The 23,589-nt window shown below is 49.1% G+C and overlaps 1 long non-coding RNA gene across 1 annotated transcript in view; it reads right to left on the bottom strand.

Annotated features, from left to right (window-relative positions):
• LOC142663474 (uncharacterized) overlaps nt 1-23,589 on the bottom strand; it is a 47,558-nt gene that overhangs the window by 896 nt on the left and 23,073 nt on the right. The window contains exons 2-3 of the long non-coding RNA XR_012851095.1: nt 23,486-23,536; nt 16,094-16,177 (exon numbers count right to left, since the gene is read on the bottom strand). This is a non-coding gene — a long non-coding RNA (uncharacterized LOC142663474). The remainder of the gene's footprint in view (nt 1-16,093; nt 16,178-23,485; nt 23,537-23,589) is intronic.

A 23,589-nucleotide genomic window follows, 5' to 3' on the forward strand; every position in this document is an offset into this window, starting at 1 on the left:
AAAGCTGCCAAGGTCACGTCACGCTGTGTGTGAACAGAGCTAAGCTTGCGCTGTAAGCCGCAGCACCGCCAGTCACTAGCTGGGGAGGAAGGAGCCATCGCTTGGAGTAAAACAAGTTAGCCTGGGTAGAATGAGAGGAGAGCCATTCTGGGGACTAGGGTGAGCGGAGCCCTGCTGGTGACTGAGGAAAGGGGAGCCATGCTGGGTAGAATGATTGGAGAGGGGAAACATACTGAGGAAAGTGGAGTCATGCTGGGAACTATGTAGAGGGGAGCCGTGCTGGGGACTGAGGAGAGGGTACCATGCTGGATAGAAGGAGAGGGGAACTATACTGGGGACTGAGGAGAGGGTAGCGATGTTGGGTAAAATGAGGAGAGGGGAGCTATGCTGGGGACTGAGGAGAGGGTAGCTATGCTGGGTAGAATAAGAGAAGAAGGGTGCCACGCTGGGAAACTGAGGAGAGGGGAGCCATTCTGTGGATTAATGAGAGAGTAGCGAATAGCGATGCTGGGGACAGAGGAGAGGGGAACCACGCTAAGGGCCTGAAGAAAAAGGAGCCGTGCTGGGGACTAAGTAAAGGGTAGCCGTGCTGGGGACTGAGGAGAGGGGAGCCATGGCGGGGACAGAGGAGCCATGCTGGAAACTGAGAAGAGGAAACCAATGCTGGGGAGAGTGGTGCCATGTTAGGGACGGAGGAGAGGGGAATCATGGTGGTGACTGACAAGAATGGCTATCCTGGGGACTGAGGCTGAGAGTGGAGCCATGCTGGGGACTGAAGAGGATGTTGTACATCACTATGCAGTGTTTTTTAACCTGTGGCTCTCCAATTGTTCACATTAAGACTCCCATCATGTGCTACAAGTCTACGGTCAGGTAAACTAGGGAGTCAGAGGTAGAAGACCACTGCAGTATACTGATGGGCTATTACATGTTACACATATGTTAGAATACTAGATACAGGACTGGTCCGTACTTCCCAGATCCATGGTGGTGAAAGGGTTATTCCCACCTTATAAAGTGATGTCATCACTTTATATGGACAATGTCAGTCCTGAATGTAAACCGTTCATGATTTCGGGGCGTTTTATCATGTTGGGTGTTTACTTGGATACTGTTGGCCGGCCCGGATCTATCAGACATGGATCAGTCTTGCCAAAAAACAGTCCACATCAGTCCCTCTCTCCTTGCCTCGCCCATGTACAGCTCCCATTCATTATTCACTTTCCTCAATCAACTTAACCCATCTCATCCCACTGCCCAACATAAAAATCAGTCTCATAAATCACTGAAACATCTGCTGTCTCTCTCCATTTTCCTGCTACTCGCTGCAGGGGACATCTCTCCCAACCCTGGTCCTCCCTTTTCTTCTGCCAAGCTCAACCACTTACCTGTCACACATAGAAACCCTGCAAATCCTCTTGCCATTCCTTGTGTGTCTTCTCCTGTCTCTTTTAACTGTGCTCTCTGGAACTCTCGGTCCGTGTGCAACAAACTCACCTTTATTCATGACTTATTCCATTCTAACTCTCTCAACCTTCTGGCTCTTACAGAAACATGGCTACACCTGTCTGACACGGCTTCCCCTGCTGCTCTATGTTATGGTGGTCTCCAGTTCTCTCATGCCCCTAGACCTGAGAACAGGCAGGGTGGAGGAGTAGGTATACACCAGACCTGAGAACAGGCAGGGTGGAGGAGTAGGTATACACTAGACCTGAGAACAGGCAGGGTGGAGGAGAAGGTATACCCCGGACCTGAGAACAGGCAGGGTGGAGGAGTAGGTATACACCAGACCTGAGAACAGGCAGGGTGGAGGAGTAGATATACACTAGACCTGAGAACAGGCAGGGTGGAGGAGTAGGTATACACTAGACCTGAGAACAGGCAGGGTGGAGGAGTAGATATACACTAGACCTGAGAACAGGCAGGGTGGAGGAGTAGGTATACACTAGACCTGAGAACAGGCAGGGTGGAGGAGTAGATATACCCCGGACCTGAGAACAGGCAGGGTGGAGGAGTAGGTATACACTAGACCTGAGAACAGGCAGGGTGGAGGAGTAGGTATACACCAGACCTGAGAACAGGCAGGGTAGAGGAGTAGGTATACACCAGACCTGAGAACAGGCAGGGTGGAGGAGTAGGTATACACTAGACCTGAGAACAGGCAGGGTGGAGGAGTAGATATACCCCGGACCTGAGAACAGGCAGGGTGGAGGAGTAGGTATACACTAGACCTGAGAACAGGCAGGGTGGAGGAGTAGGTATACCCAAAACCTGAGAACAGGCAGGGTGGAGGAGTAGGTATACACTAGACCTGAGAACAGGCAGGGTGGAGGAGTAGGTATACACCAGACCAGAGAACAGGCAGGGTGGAGGAGTAGGTATACACCAGACCTGAGAACAGGCAGGGTGGAGGAGTAGATATACACTAGACCTGAGAACAGGCAGGGTGGAGGAGTAGGTATACACTAGACCTGAGAACAGGCAGGGTGGAGGAGTAGATATACACTAGACCTGAGAACAGGCAGGGTGGAGGAGTAGGTATACACCAGACCTGAGAACAGGCAGGGTGGAGGAGTAGGTATACACTAGACCTGAGAACAGGCAGGGTGGAGGAGTAGGTATACACTAGACCTGAGAACAGGCAGGGTGGAGGAGTAGGTATACCCCAGACCTGAGAACAGGCAGGGTGGAGGAGTAGGTATACACCAGACCTGAGAACAGGCAGGGTGGAGGAGTAGGTATACACTAGACCTGAGAACAGGCAGGGTGGAGGAGTAGGTATACCCCGGACCTGAGAACAGGCAGGGTGGAGGAGTAGGTATACACCAGACCAGAGAACAGGCAGGGTGAAGGAGAAGGTATACACTAGACCTGAGAACAGGCAGGGTGGAGGAGAAGGTATACACTAGACCTGAGAACAGGCAGGGTGGAGGAGTAGATATACCCCGGACCTGAGAACAGGCAGGGTGGAGGAGTAGGTATACACTAGACCTGAGAACAGGCAGGGTGGAGGAGTAGGTATACCCAAAACCTGAGAACAGGCAGGGTGGAGGAGTAGGTATACACTAGACCTGAGAACAGGCAGGGTGGAGGAGTAGGTATACACCAGACCAGAGAACAGGCAGGGTGGAGGAGTAGGTATACACCAGACCTGAGAACAGGCAGGGTGGAGGAGTAGATATACACTAGACCTGAGAACAGGCAGGGTGGAGGAGTAGGTATACACTAGACCTGAGAACAGGCAGGGTGGAGGAGTAGATATACACTAGACCTGAGAACAGGCAGGGTGGAGGAGTAGGTATACACCAGACCTGAGAACAGGCAGGGTGGAGGAGTAGGTATACACTAGACCTGAGAACAGGCAGGGTGGAGGAGTAGGTATACACTAGACCTGAGAACAGGCAGGGTGGAGGAGTAGGTATACCCCAGACCTGAGAACAGGCAGGGTGGAGTAGTAGGTATACACCAGACCTGAGAACAGGCAGGGTGGAGGAGTAGGTATACACCAGACCTGAGAACAGGCAGGGTGGAGGAGTAGGTATACACTAGACCTGAGAACAGGCAGGGTGGAGGAGTAGATATACCCCGGACCTGAGAACAGGCAGGGTGGAGGAGTAGGTATACACTAGACCTGAGAACAGGCAGGGTGGAGGAGTAGATATACCCCGGACCTGAGAACAGGCAGGGTGGAGGAGTAGGTATACACTAGACCTGAGAACAGGCAGGGTGGAGGAGTAGGTATACCCAAAACCTGAGAACAGGCAGGGTGGAGGAGTAGGTATACACTAGACCTGAGAACAGGCAGGGTGGAGGAGTAGGTATACACCAGACCAGAGAACAGGCAGGGTGGAGGAGTAGGTATACACCAGACCTGAGAACAGGCAGGGTGGAGGAGTAGATATACACTAGACCTGAGAACAGGCAGGGTGGAGGAGTAGGTATACACCAGACCTGAGAACAGGCAGGGTGGAGGAGTAGGTATACACTAGACCTGAGAACAGGCAGGGTGGAGGAGTAGATATACCCCGGACCTGAGAACAGGCAGGGTGGAGGAGTAGGTATACACTAGACCTGAGAACAGGCAGGGTGGAGGAGTAGGTATACACCAGACCTGAGAACAGGCAGGGTGGAGGAGTAGGTATACACCAGACCTGAGAACAGGCAGGGTGGAGGAGTAGATATACACTAGACCTGAGAACAGGCAGGGTGGAGGAGTAGGTATACACCAGACCTGAGAACAGGCAGGGTGGAGAAGTAGGTATACACCAGACCAGAGAACAGGCAGGGTGGAGGAGTAGGTATACACCAGACCTGAGAACAGGCAGGGTGGAGGAATAGGTATACACCAGACCTGAGAACAGGCAGGGTGGAGGAGAAGGTATACCCCGGACCTGAGAACAGGCAGGGTGGAGGAGTAGGTATACACCAGACCTGAGAACAGGCAGGGTGGAGGAGTAGATATACACTAGACCTGAGAACAGGCAGGGTGGAGGAGTAGGTATACACCAGACCTGAGAACAGGCAGGGTGGAGGAGTAGGTATACACTAGACCTGAGAACAGGCAGGGTGGAGGAGTAGGTATACACTAGACCTGAGAACAGGCAGGGTGGAGGAGTAGGTATACACCAGACCTGAGAACAGGCAGGGTGGAGGAGTAGGTATACCAAAAACCTGAGAACAGGCAGGGTGGAGGAGTAGGTATACACTAGACCTGAGAACAGGCAGGGTGGAGGAGTAGGTATACACTAGACCTGAGAACAGGCAGGGTGGAGGAGTAGGTATACCCCAGACCTGAGAACAGGCAGGGTGGAGGAGTAGGTATACACCAGACCTGAGAACAGGCAGGGTGGAGGAGTAGGTATACACTAGACCTGAGAACAGGCAGGGTGGAGGAGTAGATATACCCCGGACCTGAGAACAGGCAGGGTGGAGGAGTAGGTATACACTAGACCTGAGAACAGGCAGGGTGGAGGAGTAGGTATACACCAGACCTGAGAACAGGCAGGGTGGAGGAGTAGGTATACACCAGACCTGAGAACAGGCAGGGTGGAGGAGTAGATATACACTAGACCTGAGAACAGGCAGGGTGGAGGAGTAGGTATACACCAGACCTGAGAACAGGCAGGGTGGAGAAGTAGGTATACACCAGACCAGAGAACAGGCAGGGTGGAGGAGTAGGTATACACCAGACCTGAGAACAGGCAGGGTGGAGGAATAGGTATACACCAGACCTGAGAACAGGCAGGGTGGAGGAGCAGGTATACACTAGACCGGAGAACAGGCAGGGTGGAGGAGTAGGTATACACCAGACCTGAGAACAGGCAGGGTGGAGGAGTAGGTATACACCAGACCTGAGAACAGGCAGGGTGGAGGAGTAGGTATACACCAGACCTGAGAACAGGCAGGGTGGAGGAGTAGATATACACTAGACCTGAGAACAGGCAGGGTGGAGGAGTAGGTATACACCAGACCTGAGAACAGGCAGGGTGGAGGAGTAGGTATACACTAGACCTGAGAACAGGCAGGGTGGAGGAGTAGGTATACACCAGACCTGAGAACAGGCAGGGTGGAGGAGTAGGTATACACTAGACCTGAGAACAGGCAGGGTGGAGGAGTAGGTATACCCTGGACCTGAGAACAGGCAGGGTGGAGGAGTAGGTATACACCAGACCTGAGAACAGGCAGGGTGGAGGAGTAGGTATACCCCGGACCTGAGAACAGGCAGGGTGGAGGAGTAGGTATACACCAGACCTGAGAACAGGCAGGGTGGAAGAGTAGGTATACACCAGACCTGAGAACAGGCAGGGTGGAGGAGTAGGTATACACTAGACCAGAGAACAGGCAGGGTGGAGGAGTAGGTATACACCAGACCTGAGAACAGGCAGGGTGGAGGAGTAGGTATACACCAGACCTGAGAACAGGCAGGGTGGAGGAGTAGGTATACACTAGACCAGAGAACAGGCAGGGTGGAGGAGTAGGTATACCCCGGACCTGAGAACAGGCAGGGTGGAGGGGTAGGTATACACCAGACCTGAGAACAGGCAGGGTGGAGGAGTAGGTATACACTAGACCTGAGAACAGGCAGGGTGGAGGAGTAGGTATACACCAGACCTGAGAACAGGCAGGGTGGAGGAGTAGGTATACACTAGACCTGAGAACAGGCAGGGTGGAGGAGTAGGTATACCCTGGACCTGAGAACAGGCAGGGTGGAGGAGTAGGTATACACCAGACCTGAGAACAGGCAGGGTGGAGGAGTAGGTATACCCCGGACCTGAGAACAGGCAGGGTGGAGGAGTAGGTATACACCAGACCTGAGAACAGGCAGGGTGGAGGAGTAGATATACACTAGACCTGAGAACAGGCAGGGTGGAGGAGTAGGTATACACCAGACCTGAGAACAGGCAGGGTGGAGGAGTAGGTATACACTAGACCTGAGAACAGGCAGGGTGGAGGAGTAGGTATACACCAGACCTGAGAACAGGCAGGGTGGAGGAGTAGGTATACACTAGACCTGAGAACAGGCAGGGTGGAGGAGTAGGTATACCCTGGACCTGAGAACAGGCAGGGTGGAGGAGTAGGTATACACCAGACCTGAGAACAGGCAGGGTGGAGGAGTAGGTATACCCCGGACCTGAGAACAGGCAGGGTGGAGGAGTAGGTATACACCAGACCTGAGAACAGGCAGGGTGGAAGAGTAGGTATACACCAGACCTGAGAACAGGCAGGGTGGAGGAGTAGGTATACACTAGACCAGAGAACAGGCAGGGTGGAGGAGTAGGTATACACCAGACCTGAGAACAGGCAGGGTGGAGGAGTAGGTATACACCAGACCTGAGAACAGGCAGGGTGGAGGAGTAGGTATACACTAGACCAGAGAACAGGCAGGGTGGAGGAGTAGGTATACCCCGGACCTGAGAACAGGCAGGGTGGAGGGGTAGGTATACACCAGACCTGAGAACAGGCAGGGTGGAGGAGTAGGTATACCCCGGACCTGAGAACAGGCAGGGTGGAGGGGTAGGTATACACCAGACCTGAGAACAGGCAGGGTGGAGGAGTAGGTATATTTCTTTCCCCACACTGCACTTTCCAGGTCATTCCGCCAGTCCCCTCACTCACATTTCCCTCTTTTGAAGTCCACACCCTGAGACTCTTTCACCCTTTTCCCTCCGAGTGGCAGTTGTCTACCGCCCACCGGGCTCACCCCGCCAATTCCTGGATCATTTTGCTGCCTGGCTTCCACAATTTCTATCCTCTGAAACACCCACTCTCATCATGGGTGACTTCAACATCCCCATTGATAACCCAATCTCCTCATCTGCCTCCCAGTTTCTATCTTTAACCTCGTCCCTAGGTCTGTCACAACTTTCTAACTCTCCTACACATGAGGACGGGCATTCACTTGACCTGGTCTTCTTCCATCTCTGCTCAGTTTCTCACTTTATTAACTCTCCTCTCCCGCTTTCTGACCACAATCTTCTCTCCTTTATTATCAATTATTCTCGGCCTCCTCAGGTCATCCCTACGTATCAGACATACAGAAATCTACATGCCATTAACACTGTGAAACTCATAGACAGTCTACAGTCCTCATTGTCCCCTATCTCTTCCCTCTCCTGTCCCAATCTGGCTGCCAAACATTATAATAACACTCTCAAAAATACATTGGATGAAGCAGCCCCCCATACACTCCGAACCACCCGACAAAGACGACGACAACCCTGGCACACGCCTCAATCCCGCTTTCTTCAGTGGTGCTTGAGATGTGCCGAACGACTGTGGAAAAAATCGCATTTGGCTGCAGATTTCCTCCATTACAAATTTATGCTCAAAACTTACAACTCTGCCCTTCACCGAGCCAAACAAGTCTACTTCACTTCTCTCATCTCCACACTATCTAATAATCCAAAACGACTCTTTGATACTTTTCACTCCCTCCTTAGTCCTAAAGTGCAGACGCCAATCACAGATCTCAGTGCTGAAGACCTGGCCAATTATTTTAAAGTTAAAATTGACAACATCCGGCATGATATTATCTCCCAGTCCCCTAGTAACATCGATCCCCTTCCCTCCCGCACTCCCTCTTCTTCACTCTCAGCATTCGACCCAATAACTGAAGAAGAAGTCTTGAGGCTCCTTACTTCTTCTCGTCCTACTACCTGCCCTAGAGATCCTATCCCCTCACACCTCCTCCAGTCCCTCTCCCCTCACACCTCCTCCAGTCCCTCTCCCCTCACACCTCCTCCAGTCCCTCTCCCCTCACACCTCCTCCAGTCCCTCTCCCCTCACACCTCCTCCAGTCTCCTCTCCCCTCACACCTCCTCCAGTCTCCTCTCCCCTCACACCTCCTCCAGTCTCCTCTCCCCTCACACCTCCTCCAGTCTCCTCTCCCCTCACACCTCCTCTAGTCTCCTCTCCCCTCACACCTCCTCCAGTCCCTCTCCCCTCACACCTCCTCCAGTTCCTCTCCCCTCACACCTCCTCCAGTTCCTCTCCCCTCACACCTCCTCCAGTCTCCTCTCCCCTCACACCTCCTCCAGTCCCTCTCCCCTCACACCTCCTCCAGTCCCTCTCCCCTCACACCTCCTCCAGTCTCCTCTCCCCTCACACCTCCTCCAGTCCCTCTCCCCTCACACCTCCTCCAGTCTCCTCTCCCCTCACACCTCCTCCAGTCTCCTCTCCCCTCACACCTCCTCCAGTCTCCTCTCCCCAGCTGTCTCGAGGCTCCTCTCTTCTTCTCGTCCTTCTACCTGCCCTAGTGATCCTATCCGCTCACACCTCCTCCAGTCCCTCTCCCCTCACACCTCCTCCAGTTCCTCTCCCCTCACACCTCCTCCAGTTCCTCTCCCCTCACACCTCCTCCAGTCCCTCTCCCCTCACACCTCCTCCAGTCTCCTCTCCCCTCACACCTCCTCCAGTCCCTCTCCCCTCACACCTCCTCCAGTCTCCTCTCCCCTCACACCTCCTCCAGTCTCCTCTCCCCTCACACCTCCTCCAGTCTCCTCTCCCCTCACACCTCCTCCAGTCTCCTCTCCCCTCACACCTCCTCCAGTCTCCTCTCCCCAGCTGTCTCGAGGCTCCTCTCTTCTTCTCGTCCTTCTACCTGCCCTAGTGATCCTGTCCCCTCACACCTCCTCCAGTCTCTCTCCCCTCACACCTCCTCCAGTCCCTCTCCCCTCACACCTCCTCCAGTCCCTCTCCCCTCACACCTCCTCCAGTCCCTCTCCCCAGCTGTCACTGGTCACCTGACTAAAATATTTTACCTCTCTCTTTCCTCTGGTATCTTTCCCTCCGCTTTTAAACATGCCATTATAAACCCATTACTGAAAAAAACAACTCTTGACCCATCCAGCGCTGCCAACTACCGACCAGTCTCTAATCTGCCCTTCATCTCCAAACTCCTGGAACGCTTGGTCTACTCTCGCCTTATCCGCTATCTCTCTGCTAACTCCATTCTAGACCCCTTACAATCTGGTTTCCGCACTCTACACTCCACAGAAACTGCCCTTACTAAAGTCTCAAATGATCTCTTGGCGGCTAAATCGGACGGTAAATCCTCTCTCCTGATTCTTCTGGATCTCTCTGCAGCCTTTGACATTGTAGACCACAAACTCCTACTTAACATGCTCCACTCTATTGGCCTCCAGGACGCGGCTTCTCTTGGTTTTCCTCCTATCTCTCTGACCGCTCGTTCAGTGTGTCATTTGCTGGTTCCACTTCTTCTCCTCTTCCCCTTGATATCGGGGTTCCTCAGGGATCAGTCCTAGGTCCGCTGCTCTTTTCTCTCTACACAGCCCCTATTGGACACACCATCAGCAGATTTGGCTTCCAGTACCATCTCTACGCTGATGACACCCAATTATATACCTCTTCCCGTGACATCAGCCTTGCTCTAATACAGAACACCAGTGATTGTCTGTCCGCTGTCTCTAACATCATGTCCTCTCTCCATCTGAAACTGAATCTTTCTAAAACTGAGCTCCTTGTGTTCCCACCATCTACTAACCTACCTAAACCTGATGTCTCCATCTCTGTGTGTGGCACTACCATAACTCCTAAGCAGCACGCCCGCTGTCTCTATTACTACCATAACTCCTAAGCAGCAAACCCGCTGTCTCTATCACTATCATAACTCCTAAGCAGCACGCCCGCTGTCTCTATCACTACCATCACTCCTGGGCAGCACGCCCGCTGTCTCTATCACTACCATAACTCATAAGCAGCACGCCCGCTGTCTCTATCACTACCATCACTCCTGGGCAGCACGCCCGCTGTCTCTATCACTACCATAACTCATAAGCAGCACGCCTGCTGTCTCTATCACTATCATAACTCCTAAGCAGCACGCCCGCTGTCTCTATCACTATCATAACTCCTAAGCAGCACGCCCGCTGTCTCTATCACTACCATAACTCCTAAGCAGCAAACCCGCTGTCTCTATCACTACCATCACTCCTAAGCAGCACGCCCGCTGTCTCTATCACTACCATAACTCCTAAGCAGCACGCCCGCTGTCTCTATCACTATCATAACTCCTAAGCAGCAAACCCGCTGTCTCTATCACTATCATAACTCCTAAGCAGCACGCCCGCTGTCTCTATCACTATCATAACTCCTAAGCAGCACGCCCGCTGTCTCTATCACTATCATAACTCCTAAGCAGCACGCCCGCTGTCTCTATCACTACCATCACTCCTAAGCAGCACGCCCGCTGTCTCTATCACTATCATAACTCCTAAGCAGCACGCCCGCTGTCTCTATCACTACCATCACTCCTAAGCAGCACGCCCGCTGTCTCTATCACTACCATAACTCCTAAGCAGCACGCCCGCTGTCTCTATCACTACCATAACTCCTAAGCAGCACGCCCGCTGTCTCTATCACTATCATAACTCCTAAGCAGCACGCCCGCTGTCTCTATCACTACCATCACTCCTAAGCAGCACGCCCGCTGTCTCTATCACTACCATAACTCCTAAGCAGCACGCCCGCTGTCTCTATCACTATCATAACTCCTAAGCAGCACGCCCGCTGTCTCTATCACTACCATAACTCCTAAGCAGCACGCCCGCTGTCTCTATCACTATCATAACTCCTAAGCAGCACGCCCGCTGTCTCTATCATTATCATAACTCCTAAGCAGCACGCCCGCTGTCTCTATCACTATCATAACTCCTAAGCAGCACGCCCGCTGTCTCTATCACTATCATAACTCCTAAGCAGCACGCCCGCTGTCTCTATCACTATCATAACTCCTAAGCAGCACGCCCGCTGTCTATCACTATCATAACTCCTAAGCAGCACGCCCGCTGTCTCTATCACTATCATAACTCCTAAGCAGCACGCCCGCTGTCTTTATCACTATCATAACTCCTAAGCAGCACGCCCGCTGTCTCTATCACTACCATAACTCCTAAGCAGCACGCCCGCTGTCTCTATCACTATCATAACTCCTAAGCAGCACACCCACTGTCTCTATCACTATCATAACTCCTAAGCAGCACGCCCGCTGTCTCTATCACTACCATCACTCCTAAGCAGCACGCCCGCTGTCTCTATCACTATCATAACTCCTAAGCAGCACGCCCGCTGTCTCTATCACTACCATAACTCCTAAGCAGCACGCCCGCTGTCTCTATCACTATCATAACTCCTAAGCAGCACGCCCGCTGTCTCTATCACTACCATAACTCCTAAGCAGCACGCCCGCTGTCTCTATCACTATCATAACTCCTAAGCAGCACGCCCGCTGTCTCTATCACTATCATCAATCCTAAGCAGCACGCCCGCTGTCTCTATCACTACCATCACTCCTAAGCAGCACGCCCGCTGTCTCTATCACTACCATAACTCCTAAGCAGCACGCCCGCTGTCTCTATCACTACCATCACTCCTAAGCAGCACGTCCGCTGTCTCTATCACTATCATAACTCCTAAGCAGCACGCCCGCTGTCTCTATCACTATCATAACTCCTAAGCAGCACGCCCGCTGTCTCTATCACTACCATAACTCCTAAGCAGCACGCCCGCTGTCTCTATCACTACCATAACTCCTAAGCAGCACGCCCGCTGTCTCTATCACTACCATCACTCCTAAGCAGCACGCCCGCTGTCTCGGGGTTATTTTTGACTCAGATCTTTCCTTTACTCCTCACATTCAATCACTTTCACGCTCCTGTCATTTTCACCTCAAAAACATCTCCAGAATCCTCTCTTTTCTTACGGAGGAAACCGCCAAAACTCTCATTGTTTCTCTGATTCACTCTCGTCTTGACTACTGTAACTCATTACTAGTCGGTCTTCCCCTCACTAAACTCTCCCCTCTCCAATCTATCCTCAATGCAGCAGCCAGGCTCATCTTTATGACCAACCGCTACACCAACTCCTCTAATCTGTGCCAGTCACTGCACCAACGCCTCTACTGTGTGCCAGTCACTACACCAACGCCTCTACCCTGTGCCAGTCACTGCACCAACGCCTCTACCCTGTGCCAGTCACTATACCAACGCCTCTAATCTGTGCCAGTCACTACACCAACGCCTCTACCCTGTGCCAGTCACTACACCAACGCCTCTACCCTGTGCCAGTCACTACACCAACGCCTCTACCCTGTGCCAGTCACTACACCAACGCCTCTACCCTGTGCCAGTCACTACACCAACGCTTCTACCCTGTGCCAGTCACTACACCAACGCCTCTACCCTGTGCCAGTCACTGCACCAACGCCTCTACCCTGTGCCAGTCACTACACCAACGCCTCTACCCTGTGCCAGTCACTATACCAACGCCTCTAATCTGTGCCAGTCACTACACCAACGCCTCTACCCTGTGCCAGTCACTACACCAACGCCTCTACCCTGTGCCAGTCACTACACCAACGCTTCTACCCTGTGCCAGTCACTACTCCAACGCCTCTACCCTGTGCCAGTCACTGCACTGGTTGCCCATCCCCTTCAGAATAAAATGTAAACTTATTACTCTCACCCACAAAGCTCTCCCCAGTGCTGCACCTCCTTACATCTCCTCCCTCATCTCTGTCTACCACCCTACTCGGGCTCTACGTTCTGCCAACGACCTTAGATTAAAATCCTCCATAATCCGAACCTCCCACTACCATCTCCAGGATTTCTCTCGTGCTGCACCCGTCCTCTGGAATGCGCTACCCCAGACAATCCGATTAATTCCCAATATCCACAGTTTTAAACGTGCCCTGAAAACACATCTATTTAGACTGGCCGATAACATTCCCTAATCTGACTCCTTTCCATGGCCCTCCTTTTAGATTAGTCATCAGACTAAGATTCCCTCACACTCCTTCTCTTCATGTCCGTCATACACGGATACTGGCTGGTGACCGCCTCATGCAGCTTTATGTTACCACCGCATGTGTATAAAAATGGCCGGACCATTGTACAGAACAAACACTGTTACACTTTGTGTCTCCCTTATGTCCTCATAGATTGTAAGCTCTTGCGAGCAGGGTCCTCACTCCTCATAGATTGTAAGCTCTTGCGAGCAGGGTCCTCACTCCTCATAGATTGTAAGCTCTTGCGAGCAGGGTCCTCACTCCTCATAGATTGTAAGCTCTTGCGAGCAGGGTCCTCACTCCTCATAGATTGTAAGCTCTTGCGAGCAGGGTCCTCACTCCTCATAGATTGTAAGCTCTTGCGAGCAGGGTCCTCACTCCTCATAGATTGTAAGCTCTTGCGAGCAGGGTCCTCACTCCTCATAGATTGTAAGCTCTTGCGAGCAGGGTCCTCTCATAGATTGTAAGCTCTTGCGAGCAGGGTCCTCACTCCTCATAGATTGTAAGCTCTTGCGAGCAGGGTCCTCACTCCTCATAGATTGTAAGCTCTTGCGAGCAGGGTCCTCACTCCTCATAGATTGTAAGCTCTTGCGAGCAGGGTCCTCACTCCTCATAGATTGTAAGCTCTTGCGAGCAGGGTCCTCACTCCTCATAGATTGTCAGCTCTTGCGAGCAGGGTCCTCACTCCTCATAGATTGTAAGCTCTTGCGAGCAGGGTCCTCACTCCTCATAGATTGTAAGCTCTTGCGAGCAGGGTCCTCACTCCTCATAGATTGTAAGCTCTTGCGAGCAGGGTCCTCACTCCTCATAGATTGTAAGCTCTTGCGAGCAGGGTCCTCACTCTTCATAGATTGTAAGCTCTTGCGAGCAGGGTCCTCACTCCTCATAGATTGTAAGCTCTTGCGAGCAGGGTCCTCACTCCTCATAGATTGTCAGCTCTTGCGAGCAGGGTCCTCACTCCTCATAGATTGTAAGCTCTTGCGAGCAGGGTCCTCACTCCTCATAGATTGTAAGCTCTTGCGAGCAGGGTCCTCACTCCTCATAGATTGTAAGCTCTTGCGAGCAGGGTCCTCACTCCTCATAGATTGTAAGCTCTTGCGAGCAGGGTCCTCACTCCTCATAGATTGTAAGCTCTTGCGAGCAGGGTCCTCACTCCTCATAGATTGTAAGCTCTTGCGAGCAGGGTCCTCACTCCTCATAGATTGTCAGCTCTTGCGAGCAGGGTCCTCACTCCTCATAGATTGTAAGCTCTTGCGAGCAGGGTCCTCACTCCTCATAGATTGTAAGCTCTTGCGAGCAGGGTCCTCACTCCTCATAGATTGTAAGCTCTTGCGAGCAGGGTCCTCACTCCTCATAGATTGTAAGCTCTTGCGAGCAGGGTCCTCACTCCTCATAGATTGTAAGCTCTTGCGAGCAGGGTCCTCACTCCTCATAGATTGTAAGCTCTTGCGAGCAGGGTCCTCACTCCTCATAGATTGTAAGCTCTTGCGAGCAGGGTCCTCACTCCTCATAGATTGTAAGCTCTTGCGAGCAGGGTCCTCACTCCTCATAGATTGTAAGCTCTTGCGAGCAGGGTCCTCACTCCTCATAGATTGTAAGCTCTTGCGAGCAGGGTCCTCACTCCTCATAGATTGTAAGCTCTTGCGAGCAGGGTCCTCACTCCTCATAGATTGTAAGCTCTTGCGAGCAGGGTCCTCACTCCTCATAGATTGTAAGCTCTTGCGAGCAGGGTCCTCACTCCTCATAGATTGTAAGCTCTTGCGAGCAGGGTCCTCACTCCTCATAGATTGTAAGCTCTTGCGAGCAGGGTCCTCACTCCTCATAGATTGTAAGCTCTTGCGAGCAGGGTCCTCACTCCCCAGGTTTGAATTGTAAATGAACTTTGTCACTACGTAATGTCTGATATTGTTTGTTTCATGTCCCCTCTAAATTGTAAAGTGCTGCGTAATATGTTGGCGCTATATAAATAAAGATTATTATTATTATTATTATCAGTCATAAATATACGGCAAAAAAGTTTTCTTTGGGAATATCCCTTTAATTTGAAACAAAGGGTAAAAACAAAAATGTAAGTGTAAAAAAAAAACTCAGCGTAATTTTTACGTAAATGTTCTGATATTGTCTCTTCACTGTAACGTACGATGCGGAGGACCTCATGAAGGCGCAGACCTGACCCTTAATACACATTACAGAAAAGGCCACTTCAGCCGTTTTGTCCACTTTTAGGCCTTATTCACACGGACGTGTCCATTTTGCACGCTCAAAAACGCTGCGTTTGGCGCAAGCAAAAGCTCCGTGTGGCAGCAGCATATGGTGCTCGGCTGCGTGATTTTCGCGCAGCCGCCATCATTATGACACGAGGAGCTTTTCTGTTTTCATTCATTTATTTTACTACTGTAGCGCGCAGCACGCGCAGCCCCTGGAAGTGCTTCCGTGTTCAGTGCGCGATTGACTTCAATGGGTGTGTGCTGCGCGAAACACGGGCAAGTATAAGACACGTCGTGAGTTCTACGCCGCGCACATACCCGGCGTGAAATTCACTGACAACCTGAACGGCCCCATTCACTGACATAGGTCCGTGCGACGCGCGTGAAAATCACGCGCATATCACGTTCGTGTGAATAAGGCCCTAGTGGCAAGAAACGGCTCCTAAGAGACATCTGAGGATTCAGGTTGGACGTTTTTGGTGGCCGAGCTCTGAGCTTAGTGGGGGCGGCTCGTACATTGACTGCACGGCGGCCAGTTTTCGTCTATAGCCGACGTCGGAGGTGACTAAGCGTCTCCACTCACCCCAGTCCTCCATGGATGACGTCATCATCTCCTAGTCCTTGCCCTGGTTTGGTTTTTCCGGTTCCACATGAGATGGGTGCGTATCTTAAAAAGACCAATGAAAATCGTGAATATCAGCAGCCCCCGACATAATCTGTAACCGACCCGGTGCAGGAATTATCAGAGGACCAATCACAGGACCTAATATGTGGAGCGCCTCAGAGGAATGCCCATCTTCTGTTACCCCACCCGTAATATCATTGAGAAAATATTATAGGCTTAGATACACAGCTCAGCAGACAGTGTCACACATGATAGGATTAGATACACAGCTCAGCAGACAGTATCACACATGATAGGATTAGATACACAGCACAGCAGACAGTATCACACATGATAGGCTTAGATACACAGCTCAGCAGACAGTGTCACACATGATAGGATTAGATACACAGCTCAGCACACTGTATCACACATGATAGGATTAGATATACAGTACAGCAGACAGTATCACACATGATAGGATTAGATACACAGCTCAGCAGACAGTATCACACATGATAGGATTAGATACAGCTCAGCAGACAGTATCACACATGATAGGATTAGATACACAGCTCAGCAGATAGTATCATACATGATAGGATTAGATACACAGCTCAGCAGACAGTGTCACACATGATAGGATTAGATACACAGCTCAGCACACAGTATCACACATGATAGGATTAGATACATGGCTCAGCAGACAGTATCACACATGATAGGATTAGATACACAGCTCAGCAGACAGTATCACACATGATAGGATTAGATACACGGCTCAGCAGACAGTATCACACATGATAGGATTAGATACACAGCTCAGCAGACAGTATTACACATGATAGGATTAGATACACAGCTCAGCAGACAGTATCACACATGATAGGATTAGATACACAGCTCAGCAGACAGTATCACACATGATAGGATTAGATACACGGCTCAGCAGACAGTATCACACATGATAGGATTAGATACAGCTCAGCAGACAGTGTCACACATGATAGGATTAGATACACAGCTCAGCAGACAGTATTACACATGATAGGATTAGATACACGGCTCAGCAGACAGTATCACACATGATAGGATTAGATACAGCTCAGCAGACAGTGTCACACATGATAGGATTAGATACACAGCTCAGCAGACAGTATCACACATGATAGGATTAGATACACCGCTCAGCAGACAGTATCACACATGATAGGATTAGATACACAGCTCAGCACACAGTATCACACATGATGGGATTAGATACATGGCTCAGCAGACAGTATCACACATGATAGGATTAGATACACAGCTCAGCAGACAGTATTACACATGATAGGATTAGATACACAGCTCAGCAGACAGTATCACACATGATAGGATTAGATACACAGCTCAGCAGACAGTATCACACATGATAGGATTAGATACACGGCTCAGCAGACAGTATCACACATGATAGGATTAGATACAGCTCAGCAGACAGTGTCACACATGATAGGATTAGATACACAGCTCAGCAGACAGTATTACACATGATAGGATTAGATACACAGCTCAGCAGACAGTATTACACATGATAGGATTAGATACACGGCTCAGCAGACTATCACACATGATAGGATTAGATACACGGCTCAGCAGACAGTATCACACATGATAGGATTAGATACACAGCTCAGCAGACAGTATCACACATGATAGGATTAGATACACCGCTCAGCAGACAGTATCACACATGATAGGATTAGATACACAGCTCAGCACACAGTATCACACATGATAGGATTAGATACACAGCTCAGCAGACAGTATCACACATGATAGGATTAGATACAGCTCAGCAGACAGTGTCACACATGATAGGATTAGATACACAGCTCAGCAGACAGTATCACACATGATAGGATTAGATAAAGTGTATCAGCAGAGAGTATCACACATGATAGGATTAGATACACGGCTCAGCAGGCAGTATCACACATGATAGGATTAGATACACAGCTCAGCAGACAGTATTACACATGATAGGATTAGATACACAGCTCAGCAGACAGTATCACACATGATAGGATTAGATACACAGCTCAGCAGACAGTATCACACATGATAGGATTAGATACATAGCTCAGCAGACAGTATCACACATGATAGGATTAGATACAGGGCCCAGCAGACAGTATCACACATGATAGGATTAGATACACAGCTCAGCAGACAGTGTCACACATGATAGGATTAGATACACAGCTCAGCACACAGTATCACACATGATAGGATTAGATACATGGCTCAGCAGACAGTATCACACATGATAGGATTAGATACACAGCTCAGCAGACAGTATCACACATGATAGGATTAGATACACGGCTCAGCAGACAGTATCACACATGATAGGATTAGATACACAGCTCAGCAGACAGTATTACACATGATAGGATTAGATACACAGCTCAGCAGACAGTATCACACATGATAGGATTAGATACACAGCTCAGCAGACAGTATCACACATGATAGGATTAGATGCACGGCTCAGCAGACAGTATCACACATGATAGGATTAGATACAGCTCAGCAGACAGTGTCACACATGATAGGATTAGATACACAGCTCAGCAGACAGTATTACACATGATAGGATTAGATACACGGCTCAGCAGACAGTATCACACATGATAGGATTAGATACAGCTCAGCAGACAGTGTCACACATGATAGGATTAGATACACCGCTCAGCAGACAGTATCACACATGATAGGATTAGATACACCGCTCAGCAGACAGTATCACACATGATAGGATTAGATACACAGCTCAGCACACAGTATCACACATGATGGGATTAGATACATGGCTCAGCAGACAGTATCACACATGATAGGATTAGATACACAGCTCAGCAGACAGTATTACACATGATAGGATTAGATACACAGCTCAGCAGACAGTATCACACATGATAGGATTAGATACACGGCTCAGCAGACAGTATCACACATGATAGGATTAGATACAGCTCAGCAGACAGTATTACACATGATAGGATTAGATACACAGCTCAGCAGACAGTATTACACATGATAGGATTAGATACACAGCTCAGCAGACAGTATTACACATGATAGGATTAGATACACAGCTCAGCAGACAGTATAACACATGATAGGATTAGATACACAGCTCAGCAGACAGTATTACACATGATAGGATTAGATACACGGCTCAGCAGACTATCACACATGATAGGATTAGATACACGGCTCAGCAGACAGTATCACACATGATAGGATTAGATACACAGCTCAGCAGACAGTGTCACACATGATAGGATTAGATACACAGCTCAGCAGACAGTATCACACATGATAGGATTAGATAAAGTGTATCAGCAGAGAGTATCACACATGATAGGATTAGATACACGGCTCAGCAGGCAGTATCACACATGATAGGATTAGATACACAGCTCAGCAGACAGTATTACACATGATAGGATTAGATACACAGCTCAGCAGACAGTATCACACATGATAGGATTAGATACATAGCTCAGCAGACAGTATCACACATGATAGGATTAGATACAGGGCCCAGCAGACAGTATCACACATGATAGGATTAGATACACGGCTCAGCAGGCAGTATAACACATGATAGGATTAGATACACAGCTCAGCAGACAGTATCACACATGATAGGATTAGATACACAGCTCAGCAGACAGTATTACACATGATAGGATTAGATACACAGCTCAGCAGACAGTATCACACATGATAGGATTAGATACACGGCTCAGCAGACAGTATCACACATGATAGGATTAGATACACAGCTCAGCAGACAGTATCACACATGATAGGATTAGATACACAGCACAGCAGACAGTATGACACATGATAGGATTAGATACACAGCTCCGCAGACAGTATCACACATGATAGGATTAGATACACAGCTCAGCAGACAGTATCACACATGATAGGATTAGATACACAGCTCAGCAGACAGTATTACACATGATAGGATTAGATACACAGCTCAGCAGACAGTATCACACATGATAGGATTAGATACACGGCTCAGCAGACAGTATCACACATGATAGGATTAGATACACAGCTCAGCAGACAGTATCACACATGATAGGATTAGATACACAGCTCAGCAGACAGTATTACACATGATAGGATTAGATACACAGCAGACAGTGTCACACATGATAGGATTAGATACACAGCTCAGCAGATAGTATCACACATGATAGGATTAGATACACAGCTCAGCAGACAGTATCACACCTGATAGGCTTAGATACACAGCTCAGCAGACAGTGTCACACATGATAGGATTAGATACACAGCTCAGCAGACAGTATCACACATGATAGGATTAGATACACAGCTCAGCAGACAGTATTACACATGATAGGATTAGATACACAGCTCAGCAGACAGTATCACACATGATAGGATTAGATACACGGCTCAGCAGACAGTATCACACATGATAGGATTAGATACACAGCTCAGCAGACAGTATCACACATGATAGGATTAGATACATGGCTCAGCAGGCAGTATCACACATGATAGGATTAGATACACAGCCCAGCAGACAGTATCACGCATGATGGGATTAGATACACAGCTCAGCAGATAGTATCACACATGATAGGATTAGATACACAGCTCAGCAGACAGTATCACACCTGATAGGCTTAGATACACAGCTCAGCAGACAGTGTCACACATGATAGGATTAGATACACAGCTCAGCAGACAGTATCACACATGATAGGATTAGATACACAGCTCAGCAGACAGTATTACACATGATAGGATTAGATACACAGCTCAGCAGACAGTATCACACATGATAGGATTAGATACACAGCTCAGCAGACAGTATCACACATGATAGGATTAGATACACAGCTCAGCAGACAGTATCACACATGATAGGATTAGATACACAGCCCAGCAGACAGTATCACACATGATATGATTAGATACACAGCTCAGCAGACAGTATCACACATGATAGGATTAGATACACAGCTCAGCAGACAGTATCACACGTGATAGGATTAGATACACAGCTCAGCAGACAGTATCACACATGATAGGATTAGATACACAGCTCAGCAGACAGTATCACGCACGATAGGATTAGATACACAGCTCAGCAGACAGTATTACAAATGATAGGATTAGATACACAGCAGACAGTATCACACATGATAGGATTAGATACACAGCTCAGCAGACAGTATCACACATGATAGGATTAGATACAGCTCAGCAGACAGTATCACACGATAGGATTAGATACACAGCTCAGCAGACAGTATCACACATGATAGGATTAGATACACAGCTCAGCAGACAGTATCACACATGATAGGATTAGATACACAGCAGACAGTGTCACACATGATAGGATTAGATACACAGCTCAGCAGATAGTATCACACATGATAGGATTAGATACAGTGGCTCAGCAGACAGTATTACACATGATAGGATTAGATACACAGCAGACAGTGTCACACATGATAGGATTAGATACACAGCTCAGCAGACAGTATCACACATGATAGGATTAGATACAGTGGCTCAGCAGACAGTGTCACACATGATAGGATTAGATACACAGCTCAGCAGATAGTATCACACATGATAGGATTAGATACACAGCTCAGCAGACAGTATCACACCTGATAGGCTTAGATACACAGCTCAGCAGACAGTATAACACATGATAGGATTAGATACACAGCTCAGCAGACAGTATCACACATGATAGGATTAGATACACAGCTCAGCAGACAGTATCACACATGATAGGATTAGATACACAGCTCAGCAGACAGTATCACACATGATAGGATTAGATACATGGCTCAGCAGGCAGTATCACACATGATAGGATTAGATACACAGCCCAGCAGACAGTATCACACATGATATGATTAGATACACAGCTCAGCAGACAGTATCACACATGATAGGATTAGATAAACAGCTCAGCAGACAGTATCACACGTGATAGGATTAGATACACAGCTCAGCAGACAGTATCACACATGATAGGATTAGATACACAGCTCAGCAGACAGTATCACACACGATAGGATTAGATACACAGCTCAGCAGACAGTATTACACATGATAGGATTAGATACACAGCTCAGCAGACAGTATCATACATGATAGGATTAGATACACAGCTCAGCAGACAGTATCATACATGATAGGATTAGATACACAGCTCAGCAGGCAGTATCACACATGATAGGATTAGATACACAGCTCAGCAGACAGTATCACACATGATAGGATTAGATACACAGCTCAGCAGACAGTATCATACATGATAGGATTAGATACACAGCTCAGCAGGCAGTATCACACATGATAGGATTAGATACACAGCTCAGCAGGCAGTATCACACATGATAGGATTAGATACAGGGCTCAGCACACAGTATCACACATGATAGGATTAGATACAGAGCTCAGTGGACAGTATCACACATGATAGGATTAGATACACAGCTCAGCAGGCAGTATCACACCTGATAGGCTTAGATACACAGCTCAGCAGGCAGTATCACACATGATAGGATTAGATACACATCTCAGCAGACAGTATCACACCTGATAGGCTTAGATACACAGCTCAGCAGGCAGTATCACACACGATAGGCTTAGATACACAGCCTCAGTAGGACAAACCTTCCTGATCTCGTTTAATGATGTGAACCAGAAGGGGTTAACTAGCAGCAGTAAGATAAGGTGAAGGTCCTGTCAGTGTTTATCTCTCCTGAGAAGACATTCAGGGACACAGCGCCCCCTCCACACTGAGGAGCCCAGAGGTACGTCCACATCCAGGTCGCAGCAGACTTTACTTTCTGCAGACCCCATAACGTCCTAGTGAAGCCGTCCTGTAACGTTATGTGCACCAAAGAACCCCCATATATCAAGACTTCAACCACAGGACCCCGACCTGTCTAGTCTTCAGAGCCACAACCAAATATTTAAAGGGGTTGTCTCATAAAGCATCTGGATGTCACAGAGGGGGCCCCCACCCAGGAGCCTCGGCAAAATCAGCCGCTCTTTTCTGAAGGAAGTCGTCTATGAGAAAACCTCTTCTTTATCTATACAAATATCCGAAGCCACTGGTGGGGGAACGTGCTCCCGACCTAATGTGGGTCCAGGAAACCAGCTTATGGGGGGCACACGGCTATCTCAACGTCCACTCTCCCCCAGAGACGGGCTATAAAGTTCTACATAATAATTCCATGTCTGACAACCACGATTCCCGCACATGTTCCCTGGGGACACGTGGGATAGAAGACTGACCTCCATCTTCCGGTCTCCTCTTGTATTTGCCGGAGGTTTGCTTCTCAATTTCTAGAGGAACGTAAAAAAAAATATTGTCATTTTCATCAAATCCCTCCTCGTAG

The sequence above is a fragment of the Rhinoderma darwinii genome, chromosome 11, assembly GCF_050947455.1.
Source record: "Rhinoderma darwinii isolate aRhiDar2 chromosome 11, aRhiDar2.hap1, whole genome shotgun sequence".
In the NCBI taxonomy this organism is placed as follows: Eukaryota; Metazoa; Chordata; class Amphibia; order Anura; family Rhinodermatidae; genus Rhinoderma; species Rhinoderma darwinii.